Below are 26,784 nucleotides of genomic sequence, written 5' to 3'. Positions count from 1 at the left end.
CGAGAATTTTCGTTTTTTTTAGAAATGAAAGATGATTGAGGTGCCAAAATGCCTACTGGTAAATTTTAATAATAGTTTTTATTAAAAAAATATGTTACCGATTTAGACTTTGATTTCAGTCTGGTGTCTCCTTACATACTTAGTGGTCGTAGATTGTGTTTATTCCATTGCAACGAAAAATTTGCATTTACATTTTCTTCCGAATAACTTTAGATCTTCCAAATTATATATTTTATATAACAAATTTTGGATCGACACATATTTTTATTAATATTTATTCCTCGTTTATAGTTCCTCGGCTTTCGTGCTTTTCTACCATGAAACGTGCTATACAATAAATCACAAACGTCGCCTACTAATTTTCTCACCGCAAACGTTTTTATTACATCGTCTACATACACATCTCCTCCGAGTAACTGGGTTGGCAGGGAGGTTTAAAAATTTAAATTGAGCAGACTTTTCCATTTTCTCCTGGCAAAGGTCAAACGGCATCCCGGCTATAGCACCCGGCTCGTTTTACTGTCACGTCGTTTTCCAAAATTACGTCCGTTATTGACGAATTACCGTTCGAAATTAGTTCGGGATTGCGGGGGCGATCCTTTCAATTATTAGATTATTACTATCAACAAAAATATCGATCGAAAAGACAGCTTGTATATTAATTAGACTTAGTTTTAACATCCAGGTACGTTTTAAAACCCATTTAATTTTAACGAAATTTATTAAAACCCATAAATTATACTCTTCCGCTTTTATCGTTCCTTTTAAAGGCATCGAGCTCATTTGAGTGCGTGTTTCATTTTTCATTGTCGCCAGAAATATATATATTTTTTGCAAGATCCAGGAAAGTGAGATCCCGTTATTCGCCGGCTGGCTTAACGCGACAATTAAGCGCGAAACGATTCATCACGAACGAAACACAGTCGTTGTAATTAAATTTCACTCACCGGCGCGTGGATCGTGTCAGCAAAAAGTCCGGCTCTCTAGAAATTTTCATGGTTAAAATCCGCAGACGCAGTGCCTAAGCGCTGAATGCGAGTACATTTATTCCAAAAGCTTTTGGTTACGTTTACGGCGAGTAGTTGTTGATTGTGTTTACATCGTCACGTTGAAAAAGAAGATTTATACTAAATAAATTACATTACATACCTTAGCCTTTTAAGTTACAACGAAGTAAACACAATCAATAACTACAAATATTGTTGCTCAAATTTTGATAGCAACACTATAAAACCGTACCAGTTTTAGATTTTTGCAACAAGGAATCAAGTCACTATTATAAGATTTTTTCAACACAGTTGAATTTATTAAAATTTTAACCTCTTGTATGAATTCCGCACGATATTTTTAGCTTCCAAGTTAGAACAGGACTAATATTATATATTTTATAGAAAACCTTTTTAGCATCTTATTCTGGCAATCATACATACATCAACTAAATATAATTAATTTTTGATTCATCATTATTTTCGCACTATATGTACTTCCTGTTATTAGTTTTAATTATCTGTACCAAATTTAATTTAATGAAACGACACCATTTTTATTTTGATAAAAGCGGGCTTGTATTTTGGCTTCTTTCGCAATTCATCACTCCATTTTTATTTATCCGTGTACATGATATTTTTTTCAGGCACTTTTCTGCTCATCGTCCTCAATTTAGCAAAGTCAGCTGCCTTTTTATAAACCACTTCAGATGCACCGTTCTTTTTCGACATCGTCATTAATTTAATGAGATTTTTTTTTAATGAAATTTTACTAAACATGACACTGCTGGTTTAATTATTTTCCAGTTTTCTTAATAAAAGTTTTAATGGCGTTTATCTCCCTTTATAAATATATGTATCGAACCGCTTGTGTGTTTGTCGGCTAGAGATATCTAAAAAGCTTTAAAGCGATCTAAAATAGTACACATAAAAATATGTCTTAAAGTTTAAAAGATGGCACATAAAACACTGAAATTTTCTATTAATAATATTCTCCAAACGATGACGGCAACGATATTTTTGCCTGGATGACTCTCACAGGTGTTAATCAATCACTTAGAACTAGGACGTGTTTTTTTAATTAAGCGACCTGCCCCTATCACCGTGTTCTAAAAATAATATTCTCAGAATCCTAACGACGACTATTATATCGCACGTATAAAATTAATATTATAAATATTATTTAATTACGCTCTCATAATCTCGCACTTCACGCTCGAAACCTTGCTTTTCTGTTAGTCTTACTCATTATTTAATCAATTAAATATTTAATAAAAACTCAATATACTGTAAATTACTGAAAGACCTGTATTCATATCTTATACGGACTCAAGTTTTTTTTTATTTCTATCGTGTATGAATAATTGGAGTTAATGAATATTATACAATTATAATTCTTAGATTTTCCATTTAAGTTTAGAGCAATTTAAAATTAAATCAAGTTAGATTTTATCCATTGAATTTAAGCAGTAATAATAGTTATATGTCACTGATTTCAGGTGTTATTGATTGTGTTGACTTCGTTGTAACGTTTGCCATGTTGGAATAAAAGATTCACAATAAATATGTTAATAATGTTAATGCTTTAAATCAGAATTATTTATAATATAGGATAAGACATAATCTTGGGCATCGTATATCGTATATTAATATTAGAAATTTATATAAATCAGGCTTTGATTTTGCAAACGTTTATCACTTGCCAAATGATGTTTCTGTCTCATCCAGGATGTAATATGCAGAAGAGCGTGAAATTCTTCTGTTAATTTAATCATTTAATGGCTATTAATACATAATTTATTTGCACTGAACCCTCCCTTAGATTCGGCGAAATCAACAGAAATAACATTCAACATTATTTTAGCTCTTAGAATAATATTAAGAATCTTTAAATGTTATATCTCTGCCACCGACAAATTATCTTATAATTTTCATATGTTATACTAAACATAAAAAAACATTCTCCCGAAAATTCAATTGATCCTTCATTAACTTATTGTACAATTTCACTTTTTGTACGTGTTCCTTTGTTTATTTATTATTCTGAAACATATGTGCTTTTATTAACACTAAACCATGAGACTCTTTCACGTTCAAGTGAATATGCAAATACTATTTTTATTGTAACAGATTGAACGCTTAGATACCATTGACTTGACTAACTAAAATAAAGCAGCTGCTTCCTCGATCTTTTTGAGGTCGCCTGGTCGATACCCGGCATGGCTCCGCTTTGTGCGAGTACGACTTAACTCTCGTGTGTTCCAAGTCGGAAGCGAAATAATAGAAAATACAGGTTCTGAATTATGAAAGAGTCTCGAGTCAGAAACAGATTGTTTTATTATTGCCAATATTTTGCGTAACGACTATTATTCAAACAAAAACAGTTTTGTCAATGTTGTATGGGTTTTTGTAGGTCCCATTTCCATCGCATTGTATTGGCGGTGTTAAGGTCCATTTGAATTGCGAGTGGTCCTAATCCGCTCAAATAGCCGATTAGCACGTGCGCTTGTATAATGTCGGCGTGACAAATAAACTAGTTCTGAATAAATATAGTCTTATGCAGACAGTAGGATAATCAAGGAGATATTTTTTTATTTATTCTGAATAAAGAATATATAGATTTCTGAATATAAATTCAAATATATAAAAAATATTTTTTTCCCTTAATTTTTTGTCATATATGTACATTTTTAAGGACATAATAACTGCCTAATTAATTTAAATCTAATTTTACTCTAACAGTAGTTTAAAAATAGCCTTGTTTCAAAATTGTTGCTGTTTAAAATAATAAAGATCGTAACTCCCGTTAAAACGTGAATTTATTTTATTTTATAAAAAAATCATTTTTATTTCTAATTTGTTTGTATTAATAATGAAAAATCGTAGCTTTGTTCAGAGTCGTCAAAAGTGTTCTAAAATAGATATAAACTTATATAATTAAACCCTTAAGGACGGAATAGCGTAGTCCGTAACGTTTCAGACTAGTTTCTCTGTTGTTGAGGGTTCGAGCCCTGCAGTGGCACTAAAATTTTTATTTATAAAAATGCGCTATTATAAAAAACGTTATAGAAAGGCGATGAAAAAAATGACTACCTGCGCTGCTAAAATACACATAACTATGTTTTTAGAGCTCGTATTTTTGGAAATTAAAAATTTATATTCGAATAACGATCAGTAAAAAAGGGTATTCGATATTCGAAAGTTCGAGTATTCGACGCGGACGTTGACGCGAACTTCTTCATTCTTTCCTCTTCCAAGTGCTGGTGTACTTTATTAGTTAGTTCTTTATCTTACTGTGAAAACAAGAATATGATAGAGAATTTTCCGAGCGGTCGTTAAATATGTAGTGACTTTTAGGTATTTAATTAATTAAAAAGTTTTTAATTTTCTCTGATGAAAGTTTATCTATGGTGCATCTTTTGTAATTTACCTCATTTACATATTTGATTCCATTATATATGTACAGCTGAATGCTATGAGCTAGACAAAGCCAATAGTGGAACATCTGGATTTTTTTATCAATACATTAGCAACGGATGCAAAAATTCGATAAGATTTCCGGCGAGTAACTTTCATTGAATTCTATTCGGAAAATACCGGATTTCTACCAAAATGTATTTACGTCCACAGTGGCATATTATTATTAGACAGTATTTCCAAACGTCATAAAAATCTCTCAAGTTTTCTTTGGCATAATTAATAACCTCCCTAGTATTACAACACACTTTTCCTTCAATCGATACCATTCATTGCCAAATAATTTGGCATAACAATTAGCAAGCAAACGCGCAACTCTCGCGTAACGCTTTTCCGGCGCCTCATAAATCATTAATATATTACATTTTCATATAAATCACACACATATATATATCACATACCCTTCAATACGTTATCTATAATACATCAAAAATGGCAGCCGATTAACGTGCTGCTCGATCTTCTGCTCAGATATTTCTCTTCGAATTTATTTCGCATGCTCTAGCGGTGCATTTCTGTCAAAATTGCTTCTAAAAACAGACGTGTGTGGTATTATTTTAAACGCTCTGTAATCGACAATTACCAACCCGGGGCAAAATGGGAAAACTTTCAGCCCAGGGTCCGATCGGCTTTCCGCCGTATTAATTGGCCGTGACCCTCTTCACGTCACCCAAACGAAATTGATATCTGACAATGAATCAAAATATCAATATGTCGTGCGTTTGTGCGCGTGTAAAAATATGTAGTATATAGTACATATACATAGAAATGTATACACCAATTTTGTAATTAATGTAATGAATCGAAAAATAATTGGCTAATCGCTAAATAAATGGTGCTACTTTAAACTATTGCGATCGATAAGCATTAACGAATAAAATCGATTATAGTAACTCTTATCGTTTTTTCTAAAGTCTTAGCAAGAATATGATTTTTATTTTAAAAGATGCTGCAAAGTTTGATCGTGTCATATTATATATTTATTTAATTTAAATTAATAGTTATAAAACGAAATGATACGAACCGGACCAGCTTCGCATAGCTGACATTAAATAGATCAACGTGCAACGTATTAAGGAGATCGTAAGAATGCGGGTGTACTTCTAGACGGCTGCAAGATCCGCGGGCACCGCTTGCGGGACTTCAGACGCGCGTGTGCCGTGTTGTTCATTAATGCTGCGAGCTCAAGTATCATATAGGATACAAATAACTAACGGATCGTCAAACTGAAACTCATTATCCATAACAAAGCCGAGCATCTTGAAATATTTTTCGCAGACGCTTATGTGTAGAGATCCTACAATTTCTCTCAAAAGCGTTTCTCTGATTGTAAACGCGATCCAGAAAATTATATTATTCGGCACTAAAAAGCAGAAGTTCATTAGACAGTAAGTCCGCAACTAGACGAAATTACTGCGTTACGTATTCGACTCGTGAATTTCTCCGTATTTATTAATCTGCTGGAATTCCAATAATTTTTGTCAAAAACAACACTGAAAGCTTATTGTGTTACATATCAATAGCTATTAGAATTATTTAGTTTCGTAGAAAACTCAATACGAAATCTTCGCTTATGGTATATCGCGTTTACATTATTCAAGAACGCTTTTCCGCGATTCAAGGCTGTCCCGTCTAGGGTTGTTAATGATCGTATATTAAATTTACATATACATTTTATAATAGATACATACGTACACACACACAGTGACATTTTTTGTTTTGACTTAATTGATTTTCACCAAAAAGTGTGTTTATGAAAGTTTAACGAATTAGTCGAAAGCGCTTATCTTTTAATGGATAAAATCGATTGTAGAACTCGAATGTTACAATAATTTTAAGAGATAAGTGACGCTCGTGTGAAGGTGAGCACTTAACCTTTCATTTACTGTGATGTACACAGAGTGTACATGACATCTGATTATGTGAATATCTCTATAAATCTGTTTAATAATATATTTATATTTTTTGTGTTCCTCGGCAATAATTATGTAATACTCGGAAGTTACAAAAATAAATATATCGATTCACTAACACATATAAAATTAATAATTAAATATTCTCTTTTGGTGGAAAGGATTTTAAGATACCTTTATTTGTTATTATCAGTTCTTATATCACAGCGTCTTTCTTTTAAGAGCGTAGGGATACGATTGTTTTATGTCGCTAAGCATTTCTTTAAATTACTGAAGGGTGCTTTTGACAATCAGCTATTCTCGAAGAATTCCAGTTTTGAGTTCCAGAATGTCTGCAAGAATCACGATCGCGTCCTCTTTTGCTAGTCGTTGGGGTATGGACATCCGGCTCCTTAATACGCTGGCATTACACATTGTTAGCTGAGGAGCTAGTCCAGTTCGTGTCAATTAATATAGATATATTATTACTTTTATTTTTTGAGAATTATTTTAATATGTAAATAAATATATTTTTTGTGTATTTAAATAATACAATTATTGTTTTCGACCATCTTTATGCATTGGGGTAACCTGTTATGTTACGAGCAATATTTTATTTGTAATGTGCACTAAAACTAATGATTTGTGCATTAAAATATTAAAAAATGCGCATTAAATAAATATATCTTTATTCAATTTTTGAGCAATATTTTATCTGTAGTGCACACTAAAACAAATTGGTTGTGCATATTAAAAAATGAGCATAAAAAAATTTTCAACAAAATAATATCAAATTGCGCTTTATTTTAATTGTAGTGCGCGCTGAATTTTTTTTCTATAAAACTAAATAAATTGTCGATTTAAGAAGTATTAATATTTACTAAATATATTCATATTTTTTAATTATATTTATTGTTTTCATTAGATTTGAACAGCAATTGGACGTTTCGCAACTGTCACAGTGAAGTTATATTTTCAATTGATATTTTTTAAATATTTTAATGCACAAATCGGTCGTTTTAGTGCACATTACAAATAAAATGTTATTCAATCTAGTATTTTTTATTGAACATAATGCACAAACAATTCGTTTTATGGACCAAATATTTATTTAAATGCACACGTCTCTTAATAATAACCTGTTACAAATACAGCAAACGTACGAGTGTTGAAAGTCGGATTTAAATGTTCAATATTATTTTTGTAAATATTGCCATATAATGCATTCACGACTTTGGCTATTATTGTAATGATTATTTCGTAATAATCATATTTTTTACATGTACACCGAGTGTACATCATCGTAGATTACGGATTTTTTTGCAGTGTAAGAGGAGGAGAAATACATTTATTGAATAAATAATGCGGGATAATATGAAATTACTATAAAAAGCGATTGGATCGATAACTTTTCGATGCTTCCTCTTATTTTTATAAAAAATATACACCAGAGTGAAACGACTATAAATACTGATTACATTCCGTGCTTTTTTTTATTATAAAAAGTGGTGCCAGATATTATTTGTTTCTTGATCTTAAAGTTAAACCGTCAGAATGGATTATATGTTGTTGGAGGTGGCCATGAGGTTGTCGTGCATATGTGAGTGAAATTTATACAAATTAATAGAACGCCTATTTTCGTTTAACATTCTTTTAAACCAGCAACATTAACACGCATTGTTGTTTTAGCTTAGACGAAAATCTCGAGTTACGCATACATGCGCTTTCGACTCAATTAACGTATAGCTTTGTTTACAGTCGTCGTCAATCTTTTTGATGGACGTTTCGGAATGTTTGCACTCGCGCGAGCACAAAAGCGGCGACGGTCTCGTGTTTCGCGACATGGATAAAATTGGGCACTTATATACATACATACATACATATACTACGTTAAACCCCGTAAGATTTCCAAGAGGCGTAGGGCGTTTATTTTTCTTTGGCTTTCGTTATTTCTTTTTCTATAATGCTTTTAACGACCGAGCCATGGAGACTTGAAAACTTTTCTCTGCAACACTACATTGAATTGCCATTGAATGCATTGTGGCTCGTTTTTCTTTAAAAAAGAGTGAATAACGCGAAATTGAAAGCAAAACTGCCCGTTTCCGTGAATCGAAGGTTTACGCCCGTTTCCATAAACATTTGATATCCTGCATTTGGAATGGCACCACTTCGTTCACGTCGCTTCGGAATCTACGCCCATAAATCGTCAAAGGAATAACTTCATCGTAGCGTTTTCGTAAAGTTTGGTGTTAGTCAGTATTGCGTTTGAGTTCAAAATTGGTGCTTCTATAAAAATCATTATAATATTTTATATTACTTGTATTGTTTTGGATCTTGCTAAGTCATAACTTTTTTTAGAATTCTGTGCTGCTGTATGTAAGCGACGAACGAAGCGGGAAGTTATTATTTAAAATATGTATTTTTAATTTTTTTTTAAGTAAATGATCTTTGCTTTGACCGGCAAATGTTCAAGGAAGTCGAACCAAATTATTGCTAATTCCTGGAGTGTCATACGACTTATATTATCAAAGTGCTTATCGAAAATCCCTGTCACTTTATTCACTACCTGCTCTGAACGCAGCTGTGAATTAAATGGATTAAGTCCACTGATTGTTTATTTTTATTTAATAAAAAAGTTTGTGTGTGGGGTATCATTCTTAAAATTCGCGTTAATTTACTGTGACCAAAATGTTCATCCATCAACAAGGAAACAAGGCAAAAGCCCTCGTTGCGACCAGAAAAAATCACAAATGACACGCAAGTGTTCTTATTGTAAATATTCTCCGTCATTGAAAGAATATTTTTCTGTTGCGAAACGGTCACGGGAAACAATACATCACCGGATCCACAAGATTCTCGCTGCAGTATACGACCTTGGATAATGCCCATCAAGCATATGTCACTTTCGTGAATGTATTCATGATTTATTTTAATATTTTAAAAATATATTTAAATGGTTTTGTAGCTAATGATAATATATATTATTAGAAACTAATGCGCCAGACTCCTCCAATTAGTTTCTTTAACTGCAGTGTTAAATCTAATTACAATCTTCTCTTAACCTTATGTTATTTAAAATAATATTTACATGTCCAAGTAAATGGACTCCGCACGTGTTTTCCCACACCCACGATCATATACTACAAACATTCTAAAAATACGCAAAACGCTCCCTGGCTCCATCGCGAGTCTTATTCGTCCCCAGGGAAAACAGCGCCGACGTCGGACAGATCGTTTCTTCGGATTGAATCAGTCCCTCACGAGATTGGCCCCTTATGTCGCGAGAAACTTCCTAAAGACCGAGGTCGGGACCGGCTATTGATTCTACCCCCGCCGTCTTTCTGCCTCGTTTTGCGAAAATCTCGTTTCGTCCCCGTGATAATTTTTATTTTTTCCCGCGGGTCCGACGCCCCGCTTAGGTCTCCATTACGAAAGTGTTGCGCTCATTCGATATTAACACTAGACTAGGCTTCGAACCGGTCTGTAGGGTCTGAAAGCGTCCCGGGGAGAACCGGAAACGTATAACTCAGTCGCTTAGTTTTCAGCTTGCATTGTGTGTCTTGTGTTATTATAACTTTGCGATAAAATATAAAGATTGCCATTTGATCCTTCTGTATGAATGCAGCCCCCGATGCGTTATAATAGCTTTTCGACTGTTTATCGTCGGTACGTGGCTAGATTTTTCAGCTCTCTAAATGATCTCTCACCATAAACATGGGGTGGTAATGGGGTAGTTTGTATTCTGAACGTTTATTTTTAATACACATTTTTGTTGTAAATAAGTCGATTATTGAGCGCTGATTCGTTTTCTTGCGAATAGCGCAAAACTTGTATTATTTTTGAGTCCTGGTTTGCAAAGTAAAAAAAATGCTAGTCCGAAGATAAGCCACATATCCTCCTAGATCAGGGCTGTCTATACCCATTGCTTAATTAAATGTATGTATAAACTAAATATATATACAACAGGAGCGGGCGGTGAGATACTTTTTCATTCGAACGCGGACCGCATGCTCTTATCTCTCACTCACTCTCGTCATTTAACACGCGAGCGATCGAGAGGGAAAGAATCTCACCGCCCGCGCTTTTTTTAACTAATATAAATTAAAGTTGGCGTAGCTATTCTTCAGGACTCTGATTGAAACAGGTACCAATCATCTCCCAACTATGATATTAAACGTCCCCCCTACCATACCGAGCTTCTTTCAAATTCTTCATACATCGATGAAAAAACTAAAGTAGTACTTAGCTTAAAATATTTATATTTTTTTGCAATGATATAAATCTATATTACCGCTTAGTTATATATTATATGTATGTACAATTTCTAATGTATGTAAATAGAATATCATATAATAAGAACGACTTTACTTAACTTACTTCATTCTTAATCCTGATAGTGACATTTAAATAACAAGCCAATTACAATAATATACCTAAATGTACGAAACACATTACGAAACAATATATGATATAATCAATTTTGAATTTAGCGTTCTAAAACTGTAGAACTGCACAAGTGTGTATGTTATGTTAAAATTTTTGTTATCAAGGGCCAAATTTATTCTAAAAAATATTTTTAAATTTAGATATACGTTTTATTTATTTATATTTAATTATAAATGACATGTCAGAGGCAAATAACAATTCATATAATTCTTAATTTTAAAGTCAATTCATTGCAAAGAGTTATTAATGGGGGTGTTCACTGTTCTGATCAACGGTCGCTCGCTGCCGCTCGTTCGCACCTAACCTGTTTTATGTAGCAAAACATTGTTCAAAAACAAAAATATTCTATTTTTTTAAATTTATTTTCATGTCAGAGGGCATAACACTATGTAATGCGAATCATCGTCATCATCTGTGACTTGATGGCAAAGTCAAACCATGGCCGTTATAAAAATATTTAAATTCCAAATAAATAATGTATGTATGAAAAATTAATTTTGAATACATTTTTTGAAGCATATCTAAACTAAATTTTGACCAATAGGAGAGCGCAAAAAATTTATCTCTTCCCAGAAGTCAAAAATTCACGTCAAAAGCAATAAAATCGCGACGGATCCGACACAATTTTATTGCTTTTGCCGTGGATTTTTGACTTCTGAGAAGTGATAATTGTTTTTGAGCCCTCCTATTGACCAAAATTCGGTTTGAATGTACTTTGACCAACACATATATATCAGATGTTCCAAGTAAAATTAGTAAGAATAGTAATAATACTTTAAAAATATATCCAAGTGTAATTTCAAACATCCCAAGAGAGATGAGTTGGCTTAGTTTGTATTTTGTTAGGTCAGGTTTGGGTTTTAACATCAAATGGACGTTTCGCAACTATCAAATTTAGTTTCATAGATATTTTAGAGCAGTATATAATTTCACTAGCACAGTTAAATTATATTTTCGCTAGTAGGAATATATATGTATCTACTGGAGAAAATATATTTGCATTTCACTAGTGAAAATATAACTTGAATGAAAAATACACATTTATATATCGCATGTAAATAAATAATGATACGTATGTAAAAGTTTATATTACTACATATGGATAAGTTGGAATCATATAATTTTACTAGCACCTGCCAGATAGATATTATTTTCACTAGTAAAAATATGTATCTATCATAAAAATGCCATATTTTAAAAAATATTTTCTGGATAGATTCGAGACTGTTTAGAATCAGGGATCATTTCAGGACAAATTCAAGGGGGGGAAATGCCTCCACCTTTCCCTATCTCAAATGAGTTTTTGTAGAATTGCAATTGTACAAAATCAGCATAAGTATTCAGTGCGGATTTTGGGTTACGGTCATTGCCTACTTGCATAAAATAACGATTTAATCCAATGATATATTTCTTGAATCCTAGTTAGTCGCTTACTGTTTGATGCTTTGAATTATTGACTTCAATCATTTGCATCTACACGGTTTTCATTTTTATTGTCACATGCTAAATTGTTAAAAATTTCGAATAATTAACAATTGGAGCATATAAAACCATCTTTATTATTTAAATTTAATCTCTCAATTTAACAGATTGGTGTTCCACATAACCGAAGTAAATTACTATTAGTTCCTTTATTTGGTTTCTGTTTCTTGCGATTTGGCCCAAATAACTGGCTGTCCCGATAAACCGATTGTCCAGTAAAGCGAAATCGACTGTATAATATATAAAATCATTGTTTTTGATTCCTTCGAAAAAAAATATTGTGTGTCTTCAGTCTTTGAAATATATGGCTCGTACTGAAATGAAGTTTGGTCACCCCTGGTATATATATATATTTATTTACATCATAATACTGTATTGAACTGATGCACTGATTAATGATCAATCTCGGATTCAGCTGTAGCTGATTGTTCATTTTCGCGAAGGTTTAAATCAGCCTGCTACCAAATCAAAGGATTCGTAGCGGTAGGTCAATGGTTTCGTTATGTTATGCCAAACTGTTCGCGGTGACATCACGTAGAGGCAGTATCCTTAGTTGTCAGATTTAGAAGTAATACTAGATTCCAAAGCATCGACTTACTCGAAGTACTTGTTATAGTCTATTTTTTAAAAACCGGGTCAGCTGATTGAGGTCGGTCGACGAGCAGATTATTTAATACAAGTTCGGATCTAATTTCGTGACTATCCAATAGTTGAAAAAATAGTGATAGTCACAGTTCGTGAATGCTCGCCGAATACTTTGATATATTTATCTGAACGTAAATCGCTAAATATTGGGTCAGCTTTTCATATTGATTTGAAATTTACTCTTTTTTTCTGACGTATTTTACATTGATATTCAAATATATTTATTTTGATTATATTTTAATATAAATTAGCTTTTGAGAATAATCAGAAAAAATATTGGCATGTTTTTATCAACGAATGATACAAATTTCATATAATATTTTCCGCCTAGAAGTTGATTAATTGAATCATTAACTATCATCATAGATGGCGAGTTGCTGTTATTAGTCGCAACTGTCACCAATTACCGATGAGTCATTCATTGTCTGTTTAGCTCATCGATTTCGTCATATGCTGACATAATATTACCGATAAATCCAATAGTATCAATTGGCGCCGCGACGGCGACGTTTCGCACGCACCCTTCAAACACCGAGGGGCGTTCTGCTGTGAAATGCCAGGACCGCACTCAGCTATGTGCTAGCAATGATAAATTCGCTAGACACGCCGCCGAGCTATGTCACTAACGTCGGCATTCCCGGTGCTCGGCTATATACCACTCGAATACATGCGCATGTGAAAATGCTTCAAAAATAATATATGTGTTGCGCTCGATACGCGATAATTATAGTTGCGCCGCTGCTTTGGGTCAAATCTGACCTACAGATCGTCTGCACGAGATATTGCTTACGAGATTTTGCCTGTGTATACATACGGTTGTAATTATTATTTGTAGCTCTGTGCTGCTTAGAACATTTATTTTTCCGAGAGAAAAGCTTGTATACATGAGTATACAGTGCCGCTCCAAAATCCATGGTCTTTTATTTTGTTTCGAAATGCAAGACAATGAGACACTTCTTCTCAGTAAAAACACGCTTTTACGCCTTCAAAAAACATTTGTGAATAAAATGTTTATCGGTGTGTCTACTATGACCGAAATTCGCAGAATTCGTTCTTTGAACGAAACATATGTTAGAGAGCCGCACCCTTTAATATCGTTTAACGTTGATCTCAAAAACAAGTGCTGTGAAGCTCGTGTTACATTTTTATATTTGTTGTTTCAAGACGCAAATATTTTATTTCCAACAATTCTATTATATTAATTTATTTTCAGTGATTTAATTTATATCCGTTCTTTATGTATATCAAATTCGTTTTAGCCTTTGTATGTACAATAAATTATGTTCCAGTAATTTTAATGCCGTCCCTGATAAAAAACAAGAACGGAGAAAAAAATTACGAATATATTCGAGTATTCGAATAGTTGAAAACTATGAATAATTGACACCTTTGACATTGTCTGGCAAGGCGGGTTGCTATATAAGCTAATAAAAGCTAAAGTTCCTCTTTTACTTATCCGCATAATTATCTTTGCGACAGAAAATTTACTGTATAAAACAAAGGACAAAACTCAGTACCAATGGGAGTGCCGCAAGGCAGCATTCTCGGTCCTCATATTTTTCCTCCATATATCCATGACGTTCCAATCCCACAGTACTGTCAATCGCGCTATATGCTGATGTTATGGCGATCTATAACTGCTCATCAAGCAGGAAAATAATCGCTAAAAAACTCAAGAGCGGATTGCAGCAGCTGCGTAACTTCTAAAGCAAGTGGAAGATAAAAATAAATCATGGCAAAACAGAAGCTATTATATTATGTTCTCTCGTAGAACAAGGGCGACTCTTGTCGCGAATAAAAATGAACGGCGAGGCGATTCCCTGGGCAAAATCAGTCAAATACCTGGATTGATATCTAAATTGGGAAAACCAAGTTGAAATCATTAGACTATTGCTATTGGTCCAATTTTCCGATGAAGCGGTCTCAGTAGCAAAAATAAACCTTTTTTTATATATTATACATACACCTATGATACGGTTGTTGATGACATATGAAGCTTCTGTATACAGGCGGTCCTCGACTTTCGCACATAATTGGTTCCTGAAATTGTGTGCGAATGTTGAATGTTCGAAAGTATTGAGAAATAAAAAAAATTGAAATTAAAAGTATTTTAAAATATTTATTTATCAAGTAAATATAAGATGTTTAAGAGACACGTTTAATTGGGGTTTGCGGGTGTTTCATTTGAAAAGTTATCAAGAGTTTACTGTTTTCCACTATTCTTTTTCTTTTCTTCATATAGTATTTTATAACATGCTGTGTCTTTATTGATCGCCCTACGCATTTGAGATATGCGTTCTCCATTGGGATCACAATCTTCCATAATATTTAAAAAATTGTCAAGATGCGTGATGGCTTCATTAATATTTTTTATTGTTAAAGAGTTTTGCAAAATAAGCATGTATCATTAACATTAAATATTTGGCTAGAGGAATATTCTCCATCATCAATAATTTTGGATAATTAGGAAATAAATTCTTTTGCTACATCTTTATCCGCATCAGCCGATTCTCCCGTAAATTTAATATTATGAAAAGAATACCTCATTTTAAAATTGTAAAACAAACCGTTACTTGCTTGAAAAACCGTGTTAAAATCTTTTTCTTAATCTATCCTTCCAATCTTTGTGCAAACTGAGAGCTTTTGCTTGAATAATTGAAATACTCAGAGGGACATCTTTTTGATGTTGGTCATCAATTAATGATGACAAAGATTTCTCCATTTCATCCATGTTTTTTTTACCGTGTTTTTTTTGGAAACATATATTTAAAGATTGTAGAAGAGAAGATATCTCTAATTTCCACAATTTTGAACGCATTCCTTAATTATATTTTGATTTTGCAAAATTGAACATATCGTAGATCTGTTTATATCATACGAACGTCCGATTGAAGCAAAATATTCACCGCTATCAGAACGTCTAATAATTTTCATTTTTGTCTCGAATCGTGTGAAGTTTTATGTCCTTGATTTTTTTTTTGTATCAACACTGAAGTTTTCCGTTTCTCACTGATGTTTATAATTTAAAAAAAAAAAAAAAATTTAAAAAAATGTTTATTTTTTAAATGTGCGAATTGTGCGAAAGTCGAGGGCCGCCTGTAGCCTTGACTAACAGTACCTTCACCAAATCCAAAATTGATATTTCTAGTGGCCTGCGCCGCATTGTGCTTCAGATTAAATTTATTCAAAGAACACAAAAAGGTTTGACTGCAAGTAAGATAAAAAAAATTAAAGTTTTTTATTACGAAATTTTTGTTCCAATTACGGTCCATTTTCGACTGAGTGAAAATCGGCCATTTGATATAAAACAACCCAATACACATTTACATTTGCGCAAATTACATCCCACAGGATGCAAAAGCTTGGCAACCATGTGGTCTAAGCATGACTAAAAGTGTTTTACTAAGTGCTAATGACCGTTGAAATCTTTAGACGGTCGCGTGCCTTGCATACTTGGTACGCACTGATATTTTAATTGCATAATACTGCGATCAAAACAAAGTACAATGCTCATTTCTATTTGAAATATAAATGGCTCACTATCGTTTTCTATAAAGTAGTTAATATGCCTGAATTGAATATGTTTCAATTATTGGTAAGATACTCTAGCATTACTGTAAGATCCTGTAATTATAGCTTGATGAATAAAAATTGTATAAAATCGATCACAATGCATAAACGATTAACTCGTTAAAAAATGGCATTTTTTTCCAAAGACAACTTTGGTAAAACTTTACAGTTTTAAACTTTGATAAATTGAAAAAAGTTATTAGTCTATCGAATGCTACAGCTGTTTATTTTTAGTGTTGCAGACACGTTGGGTCGAAGGCAAAACTTCAATAGAGAATAACCGGCGATTGTCCCCCGGGGAAATTTAGATTACACTGGAAAATTCAAAGTTCGACTATTCAAAATGCTGGAATTGTCTTTATGGTTACCGGTCAAGATTGTTAAATATTTAACGTGGTTTTGCGCTCATATATGGGATTCATTTAATATTGATTAAATAAGGGAGTTCTGGAAACGCTTGACATCAATGCAATAAGTATTGTTGGAGCCTAAGTAACGATGTCAGATTTCCATTGCCCGAATTCCAGACCGCGCGTATGTTGGTACGTGCTCTGAAACTAGAGTGCTCTTATTTTCTATCATAATTGTAAGAAATGTGTTATAGTTACTGTGTAATCGATAAATTTACGACGATTGCGTATATGCGTTTAAATCGGCGGATCCTGATTTCATTCCAGCTGGTATGCTTAAAAAAATGCAGGATCGCACATTCGCTGATGTTTTTAATTTATCGTTGAAAACAATGTATGGAAAATTACCAAAGGCTCCCATACATATAAAGCAATGATAGGCTTGTGTCGTTATTATCAGCGCCAGTTAAAGTTGCGTTCGGCTTAACAAGTGTGCATTCCTCAACGCATGCAATTGCTAAAACGCCGATAAATCATGCTATACATAAAGTATTAACAGCGAATCTGCTCTCTGTTTTACAATTTTGTGACGAATATATCGATATATATTAATAATTAAATGTGATTTTGTAAAGTCCTTTGATTAAATTTGTAATGCTTTAATTTAAATAATATTTTCTAATTGCGGGTTTTCTGAAGGTCTTATAAACCTATTCTTAAATTACTTGACCAATAGATCAGTTCGTCAAGTGTAAAAACTTTTTTCAGAATGATATAAGAACTCTACTGGAGTACCTCAAGGATCCAACTTGGGTCCATTGTTGTTTCTATTGTTCACTAATGACACAGAAACAGCAGTGTATCGTTCAATTTTTTATTATATGCAGATGACTCGATGATGATCGATTTCGGATTCCCTCGACTTGCAGGAGGATCTCAATTCTTTATGGAAGTGGGCTTGCTATAATCAATTGCCTTTCAGTGTAAAGAAATGTCACACAATTTCATTTTCAAGATCGTTTACCATCTCGGCGGATATATTCTAGACAGGTCTTCCTTTAGTAAGGATTTAAGTGTGATTTTCCAAGAACGTTGGAAATTTAGCCAGCATAGCAGATCATTAAAAATGCTCGGTTTTATCTTAAGGAATGCGCTCTACTTCAAGAATGCCTTAGTATTGCGCACTCTTTATGATGCTCTAATCCGCAGCATACTAGAAACTAGCTCTATTATTTGGATTCCAGGCGTAATGAGTCAATGTAATGAATTGAAGATGGAAAAAGAACAGCTTATATTGCTTCGATATTTATACTTGAAGGAATATGGGTATTATCCGTTCTTGTTTCCCAATGATTTTATTTTGGGAGCGCTGGGATACGTTTCTTTGTCAACTCGCAGAAGTGTTTATATAATTAATCACTTCTGGAAATCGCTCAAAGGCATCGTAGACAACCCTTCGGTGCTCGAGCAGCTTCAAATTAGAGCTCCGGAAAATGGTTATAGTTCTCGATCGCGTCCACTGTTCTTGCCTGTAAAGTCTAGAACTGGAACACTTGCCAACTCTTCTCTGGCAAAGGCCGCTCGTCTGCTCAATACTGTGCATAGAGATATTGACATTTTCTTGTGCACATATGGTTCAATTCGTTTGTTACAAATGCACACCTGTTAAGGTGATTTGTGTCTGTTCTTTTATGTTTTTTTTTGTAATTTTACTTATATGTGTGCGTATATGAAATTGCATGTATTTTAAAATTGTAATATATTTTATACTTTTGGCAATCGTGACCCATTAGGTTAACCTGTAAGGTCACGATAGTCATAATTTTAATAAATAAAATATTATATATATTGAAGTTTTTCCACAAAAAGATTAATTTTTTGAAACATACTTTTCAAATCGTCGTCCATGTGTTCAATATGGGAATTTTTCAAGGTCACGGCCCAATAATGTTTATTATATTTTAAATTCTTACTTTACGCTGATGACCTTAGAGTATTTTTTAAAATATTGTAGATTCCATTGCTTGTATAATTTTTTTTAAAATCTATGTCCCATTTAGCATTGAAAAATGTCATTCCATAACATATTCTAGATCAAAAACACCATGTAAAATGGATAACATTGTGCCTAATCGCACAGAAGTGGTAACCGATTTGGGTGTCATATTTCAATAGAACTACATATAGAAAACATATGCAATAAAGCTTGAAAGGTGTTGAGAAAATCAATTGAGGAGCTTGAGGTAACTGTGTGCTTTGGATAATCATCTATTGCGCAGTACCCTAGAACATGGCCTATTTTCTAAATAATGCAACTGAATCACTTTTAATATAAAAGCTTCAAAATGAGTGAATATTATATATTTTTATTTACCGCAAAATCCTTACAAGGTATGGTGGGATATGATTCCCTCGAGTCGCGTCGACAAGTGTGCTACAGAAAGAACTTTTCAAATTGTTTTTATGGTACATTCACAATCCGAGGATTCTAAAAAAACATAATTTTTGTGTCACCTAATTACCGGTGCATGCAAGAACACGAATATTAGACAACGCTCCAATAAGCACAGCATTTTAATTATATGTCGGATACTATTGATTTGTTCTCATCCATCTGTGCAGAGCGTATTGGCAAAATGCCATGCACATGTATTTAAATTAATAAATTATATTCTATAAATTATAAATTAGGTTTTTAATAATCTTCTTATAGCTTATCCCAAAATCTTTGATTCAAGCAACTCTTAGTCGGTATTTTTTGAATAGAAGTATATATATACACAAACGAAATCCAGCTTTAAAAGCGAATCCAATACCTAAAGGAGTACGTATATACTTAAGAGCTGTAGGACGGATTATATTTATAAGTGTTACTTTTAAAATTTATTCATAATGGCTCAACCTATTGTTTGAAGACACACGGACTTGTATAGTCAGACGTCAACAACTATCGATCTTGCTAAATTGAAATATAGTAGTAGTCGTCAACGTGTAACTATGTAAAATCGATTCGTATAAACCAAATTACAGTTCGGATATGTTTTTATACTGTGAGTCCAAAAACACTACTTGATTTTCATTGACTTGGTTTATTAAACCATCGCGCAGCTTTAGAGATTTAATGAGGTCCCCCCAGCAGTCGCTGTACAACAGTATATTTACTCTTTCTCGCGTCTTATTCTTTCCTGCCAACCAGACAGACACAAAGGGAGGAAAAATAGGAACGTTATTAGGTGAATTTTAATATTCTTTATGCGCGAACATAAAACGCTCCCCCGCTTTACGCCAGTCCGGAAATTCGCATTCCCCGGAATGACTCGCTCGTAAATTAGCAAAATTTATAGCTCACCATGCGCTCCATCGCGCCGGTTTTCGCTCTTGCTCTCTTTCTCATTTTTAACTTAGACTAGACGAAGAATTTTAAATAAATTTAACCGGGCAAATCTAATCTCAGATGTGTTATATATAATACACTTTCAAACTATCTGAAGAAAACCATTTATTCTCGCGATACAAAAGTAACAGCATCCGGCATAAATGTGGTTCTGAAAATTTTTTTGATTGTGTAATAATTAAATGCATCTCTGTTTGCTATGTCAATTATGCAATACTAATCTTACAACCGTTTAAAAATGACCCTGATGTTTCAAAAATCATGCTTGACTCACGGTGATTCAAAGTGACCGCTTAACTGGGCCAAATCAGACGATCGAAATAAAAGCGGCTTTTTTTCTGTCGTGTATTCTATGATACTTAACATGTTAATAATATTAAAGATCCTTCTATTCTTTATTTTATTTACCATTTGGGATGATTTGGTGAGGAACTGGAATATTTTCTCATATATTCTAAATAAATTATTTTATTTTCTGTTTGTTTTTAACATGTGTATTTGATTACGTAAGTTTGGTTCAGAGAGAAGGGATTCCAAGAACACAAATTTCATAGATTAAATAAATTCCATAGATAAGTATTTTTTTATTGTTAGCGTAAAAATATTTCGGCCGTGGAAAAATTACTCTCGCTTTGTGTTAATGTTGGTTTAATCGACAACATGAGATAGAACGAGTAGCTCGGTTCAATTTCAGTATGCGCGTAGGCGTCCTATAGTTAACACGCACGTCGAGCGCTGCATCGTGGTCACGTGGTCTAGTTATAATACCACATGTTTATCAGGGACTTTAACAGACTCTTACTGACATCTTTAAATATTTTAGGGCACCAAAAGGGATTAATTATATTTTTGATAGTATATTCTTCTAACAGATATCGTTATTATATTTTTTTTCATATAAAATTAAATAATTAAAAAATAATTAGTGGTACTTGACTTTGTTAAAAAAATCGTTTCGAATATTCTTATGTATTTTTCTAGATCGGTTTATATAAATGTCACACTATAACGAATTCTTATTTAGAATCGATGGCCACTAATTCTAGGATAGCCACAGATGTGGTGTTCGTATTCTGAAATATAATTTTTATGCCTTATGGCATTTTGCAAAAGCCGACAAAGATTTTGCGTAAATTGAATATTTACGACCGAAAAGTTTTCACCGATATTGTATTGGTGAGTGCTCACACAAACTTTTATAATTATCAGTAGCGTAATTTTAAAAATATGACAATTTAAAAATTGCGATTATTTGGCACATTTTTCGATCGCGCGCAAATATTTTCTTGTCTTTAATTGCCCGTTGAAATTTCGTTCTTGGCTAAGAATTGATATTTTACAATTGTCTTAACAATAATCTTAGAAAAATAACCCTAAATCGGTTTGCATTCTGCTGATTCCCATGCGTATTTTTTTTTATCGAAGCGGATCACCAAAGCAAAGATAAAACCGCCGGCCGGTTAGAGTAGTAGAAAATCTCAAAAAATTGTTGATCTTCCGAGAAAGTATGCACATTTTTAAACATCTGGCATGAACACCTTCGGAAAGTTTTTTTTATCTGAGTGTCTTCTTTTATTACTTAAGCAAAAATAAGGCGAGTTCGGGAGAGTTGTCATTTTAGACCCCTATAAAACCTTCTAAGAAATATGCATATTAGGCATGAATCCGCCTTTACTTATGGAGCGTTATAAAAAAGGCCGTGGTTGTAAACATTTTAAAAATATTCGTACAAAATTAAGTATACTATATTATAAAATTGTTTTATAAAATTTCATGAGAAATAAGAATTTTCGATTTGACATTTTTCTCGAGAAGAAACACTAATTGTGATGACGCGAAAATGTATTCCTAAGAATCTTTGAATTTTTCGCTATCCCAAGTTCTGGGAATTTAAAAAAAAATAAGTCGAAAATCGAGACTTTAACACGAAAATGAGAAATAGGATTATATTCGATTCATCGTTAAATGCTTTTATATTTTTACCTGAATATAAAAAATATTTGTGGAAAATAATGGGTACATAGTATGTACCCATGTTTTTCCACAAATAATACGTATTTTTCCACAATGTTTTTTTTAAATGATAGAATAATAATAATAATGATAAAGTCTTTAGTTTCGGGAATTTGAATATCACTAACTATTATACACACAGAGTAAAATGCTTCAGACAACTCTTGCCAGTCGCACGTCACTACTCATTCATACACGTTTGATTTCCGTTGAAAACGTATTACTGATCGCTCACAAGCGACACGTGTCGATTTTATTGCATTCGACGTGAATAGTGTGAACGACCGGAGACCGAGCTGGAATCATTGAGAGTCTGATATTTGAATCGACGCCTGATTTTTCACTCGTAGATCGACGCGTTTTATTACCATCATTAATTCAATTATAGTTATTGATTGTTCATGAATCCTCATTTTATTCTTAAAATAAATAAAATATAAATGATTTTGTGATTACATTTAGAGTCCCGTGTTAAAACGCAGCAACACTTTAATTTAAGCCTGGTATATTTTCTCCTGAAATATTAAAGTGGCACTAGAGGTAGAAAAATATTTCACTCAACACTTTCTCAAGCGCTGAATGGATTAAGTTGCTTTAAGACTAAAGTGTTATAGTAAAAAATCCAATTAGTCTATCGAATTAAAAGCGCTTTAAATTGAATGTCTCAATTTCTACGTTCTCTCTTTCTATTTTGCTCTCGCTAATTTTCCGCTATGTGCATATAAATGTTTTTTTTTGTATTATACCGTTGTCGTTGCAGCTAGTTAAAATCTAATTAAATTTTAACTCGATTGGTACCAGAGCAGCTAACTTCTGTTCCATAAAAAATGCATCTTATTTGTTTCGACCCGAAAACCTGCGCTAGACTTTTCAATTAAAAAATTAAACTCATCGTTATTCTAGGAAAACACTAATGATGATGCTTTTTCACAACTTTTCCGTTTAACCCGAGAACCTTCAAAGTGTTTTATGAAAAGTCTAAACGTTTTACCTAATTGAGTGTCGTTTGTGATTGTAAACAGTAATTATTTGCTTAATGTAATACCGCAAATTTACATCGCTTATTAACCGACTACTTATCCCCAACCTAACTTAATCTTAACAATCATATTACCATTTTGAACTCACGAAACAAACCTGTCTAACTAATAAATTTGCTGTCAAAAGAAATTGTTGGGTTTAAGGTAGATAATTTGTCAAACTGAAATAACGGCAATGGCATTATAGAGGTGAAGTATATTCTGTGAAGTCAAAACACGGCAGGAAATTTACTTTTAATTATACGGAATGAAAAATTAACCTTTACCGGACAAAGACTTTTTTCTTATTGAATTCTCTGCGGTAAAATGTATTTAATCACAAAAATAAAGCTTCTTGCTTATTATTTATATATCATTTATTTATGGTATACCCTGTACCCACTCCAGATGTTGGGACCACTACCTAAAAATGCAATGACAAAAAAAAATGTTTCGCTCTATTCTTGTATATTAATAGTATTTATTTAAATGTTCGCTATTGTAATTCATATAACATCAATAGTTCTCAACATATTTTTAATCGCACAGAATTTATTGCTTTTTTTTTATATTTATGTATGTACATTACAATAACTTACATATTTATATACTTGATGTTTGGTTATATTTGTCCATCGTATGATAATTCTCGGAAGCAATCATCCATATGAAAATATGATTTTGAATTACGTTTTTAAACATCTTTGTTTTTTTTAACATAATATGAAAATTTACTATATGGAAATAGTACCTATTTGTTACAATTGCGTATTTTTTTATTGCTTATGTTAGACCTCATTTTACTAGTTAAATATAATTTAATAGAGTAATCCAATTTGAGCTTATGCTGGCAACACTGTAAATCAGACAGCTGTCAATAATCCCGCGTGTTCACAGTATTAAATGCAGGGACGGAGGATGGGGCAAAAGTTGGTTAGTTAATGGTCGTTTTTGTATATGATATTTCGATTTCATTCATATTCATAGTATTTTGTTAAATGACATGCATTTTTCTAGCCGAATTAAATGGGGTCAAAATCGTACCGTCGTACCAATAAAAGCGGTTTTTTTAAACAATATTGCGACTAATCGAATTTTGACCAATTGGAGAGCGCTTCTCAGGAGTCAAAAATCCACGTCAAAAGCAATACAATCGTGCCGTCGCCGCCGCAGTGGAAACGTTCGGTTATTTACCGTTCATATTAAGTGTTTTTATAAGAATATTACGACTTAAAATAAGTGAGAAACGAATAAAGAAAGCACATTTAAACCGAATTTTGACCAATAAGATGGCACAAAAAACAATTATCACTTCTCAGAAGTAAAAAATTCACGTCAAAAGCAATAAAATCGTCGCAGTGGCAACGCTCGTTACCGAACGTTCCCACTGCGACAGCGCCGACACGATTTTATTGCTTTTGACGTGAATTTTTGACTTCTGAGAAATGATAATTATTTTTGCGCCCTCCTATTGTCCAAAATTCGGTTTGAATACACTAACCAATGCTTAATATCAGAAGTTCGTAGTAATATCGGTAAAGATAGCTATCATATTATATTTTTAAAACACGGTGTAATATTGAAGTACATACAAGTGCGACATCTGTCTTTTTCTCCCGCTTATTTTCATATGAGAGAAATATTTTGGACTTAACTGATTATAGTTTTAGAACTTACATTAGGTTAGGTTTGGGTTTGAACAGAAAATGAACGTTTCGCAACTGTCAAATAGAGTTTCATAGACATTTTAGAGAAGCATTATGCTCGCTAGTAGAAATATATATCTACTGGTGAAAATGTATTTGGACTGAAAAATTTACATTATAACTTTACTGAAAAATGCTCTTAAAATTATTATCTAAAAATGAGTTGAATTAAAAACAGTAATTTAATTTATTTAAAGAAAATATGTACGTACATGTAAAAACATAACTTTTTAGATTGAGAACTATGGATAACAATTTACACGTCTAGGTTTTGAGTGGCAAGCATAGACTGGTCAAAAAATTGTTTCCAAAATCTGTCGATGTATTAACATATTTTACGCCGAATTTTAGTAATCTAACAATTTTTAAGTTTTGCGATTTCGTAGCCAGTTGGACGCTTAGTGGAATCTAGTTAGTTTTATTCTATTATATTATAATTGCGACAGACGATAAATGGCGAGATGTTTTCTCCGAGTGGTGGTGGTGAAGCTGGCGCAGGGATGATGTCCGTAGGAGCTCATTAAAGGTCTAGTAGGCGACGTGTCAGCAAGTGTACAGCGGAAGTGAACACCCATGACAGTATATTGTCCGCGGGCGGCGGGCATCTGCTGCTCTCTTCGAGTGTCTGCTTGTGACTTCTCTTTATCGGTATCCAGGGCTGCAAAGCTTGCTGACCAATCACAATCATGCAGCGAATAGATGAACTCGTCTCTTAGAACATCGAAATAGGTATAGGTACGCTTTTAGAAAGCGACATTCGCTTGATGGGCATTGTCCAAAGTCGTAGGAATCTTGTGGATCTGGTGATTTATTATATCCTTGACCGTTTCGTAATAAATAAATATTACTATAATTTACAGTAAGAACAAAACTCGTGTTATTTATGTGATTTTCTGATCGTAACGAGGGCTTTTGTGTGTGATCCTATCCTTTACGCTATTGTCTTGTTTCCTTGTTGATGGATGATCATTTTGGTCACAGTAATTTAACGTGAGTCTTAATAATAAGACCCTTTCAAACGTGGGTATCTGTGTGGTCGCCACAAATTCTAGGTAAAATGGTTAGGAATTACCGTAATATATTGATAGAAGTATCTCCGAGTAACTAATGATATAAAATACTGGAAATTTTATCATCAAGTCATTTAAAATGGCTTCAAAAAATAAAATATACATATATTCTGCATGACATAGTTAAGAAAGCAATTATTAAATAAATGAGTAATAGAAGTACTAGATTAAGAGGGAAAAAATATGTGTTAGAAGCAGGGCTGTGGAGTCGTTTCAAAATATAATTTCTCTACTTCTTTCGCTTTATGCAATATTTTCATACAAAAATAACATTTAATAAAATAATCAGATTAATTACATTATATTTTGACACTAACTAAATCATTTTTCTTTATTTCCCATTCGTGTCTGTGGTCTAAATTACATCTTTAAAAAATTGCCCTTATTATTCATTATAGAAAATAATAAAAAAGAGTCAGAGTCGGTCGATTTTCACTCCTTCGATTCCGACTTCGCCTAAAATGTAACGACTCCGCGACTCCGACTCCACAGCCTTGGTTAGAAGTGATGATGTAGTCACACGAAACCCATTACCTGTGACACATACAGTATTACGGTAGTAAGAATAATGATGTTCTTTAATTATCAACCTTGAACTTCTCCTAGAAGAGCGTATGTATGTTACACCGGATATAGCTAGTTACATCTATCAATAAATTAAACACAACAACACCATCCATTGAATCATCTGTTACGTAATGATTAACGTCAAATAAAATTTCGTTATCGTATAC

At 32.9% G+C, this 26,784-nt stretch overlaps 1 protein-coding gene across 7 annotated transcripts in view; it reads left to right on the top strand.

Annotated features, from left to right (window-relative positions):
• The window catches only part of PMCA (plasma membrane calcium-transporting ATPase 3), a 198,763-nt gene that overhangs the window by 56,761 nt on the left and 115,218 nt on the right, over positions 1 to 26,784 (top strand). The window lies entirely within an intron of this gene.

This window comes from Plectrocnemia conspersa, unplaced genomic scaffold, assembly GCF_051122295.1.
Source record: "Plectrocnemia conspersa isolate PC_06_02 unplaced genomic scaffold, ASM5112229v1 ptg000008l, whole genome shotgun sequence".
Lineage (NCBI taxonomy): Eukaryota > Metazoa > Arthropoda > Insecta > Trichoptera > Polycentropodidae > Plectrocnemia > Plectrocnemia conspersa.
The sequence above is the reverse complement of the archived record's forward strand: the minus strand, read 5'-3'. Positions and strand labels throughout refer to the sequence as shown.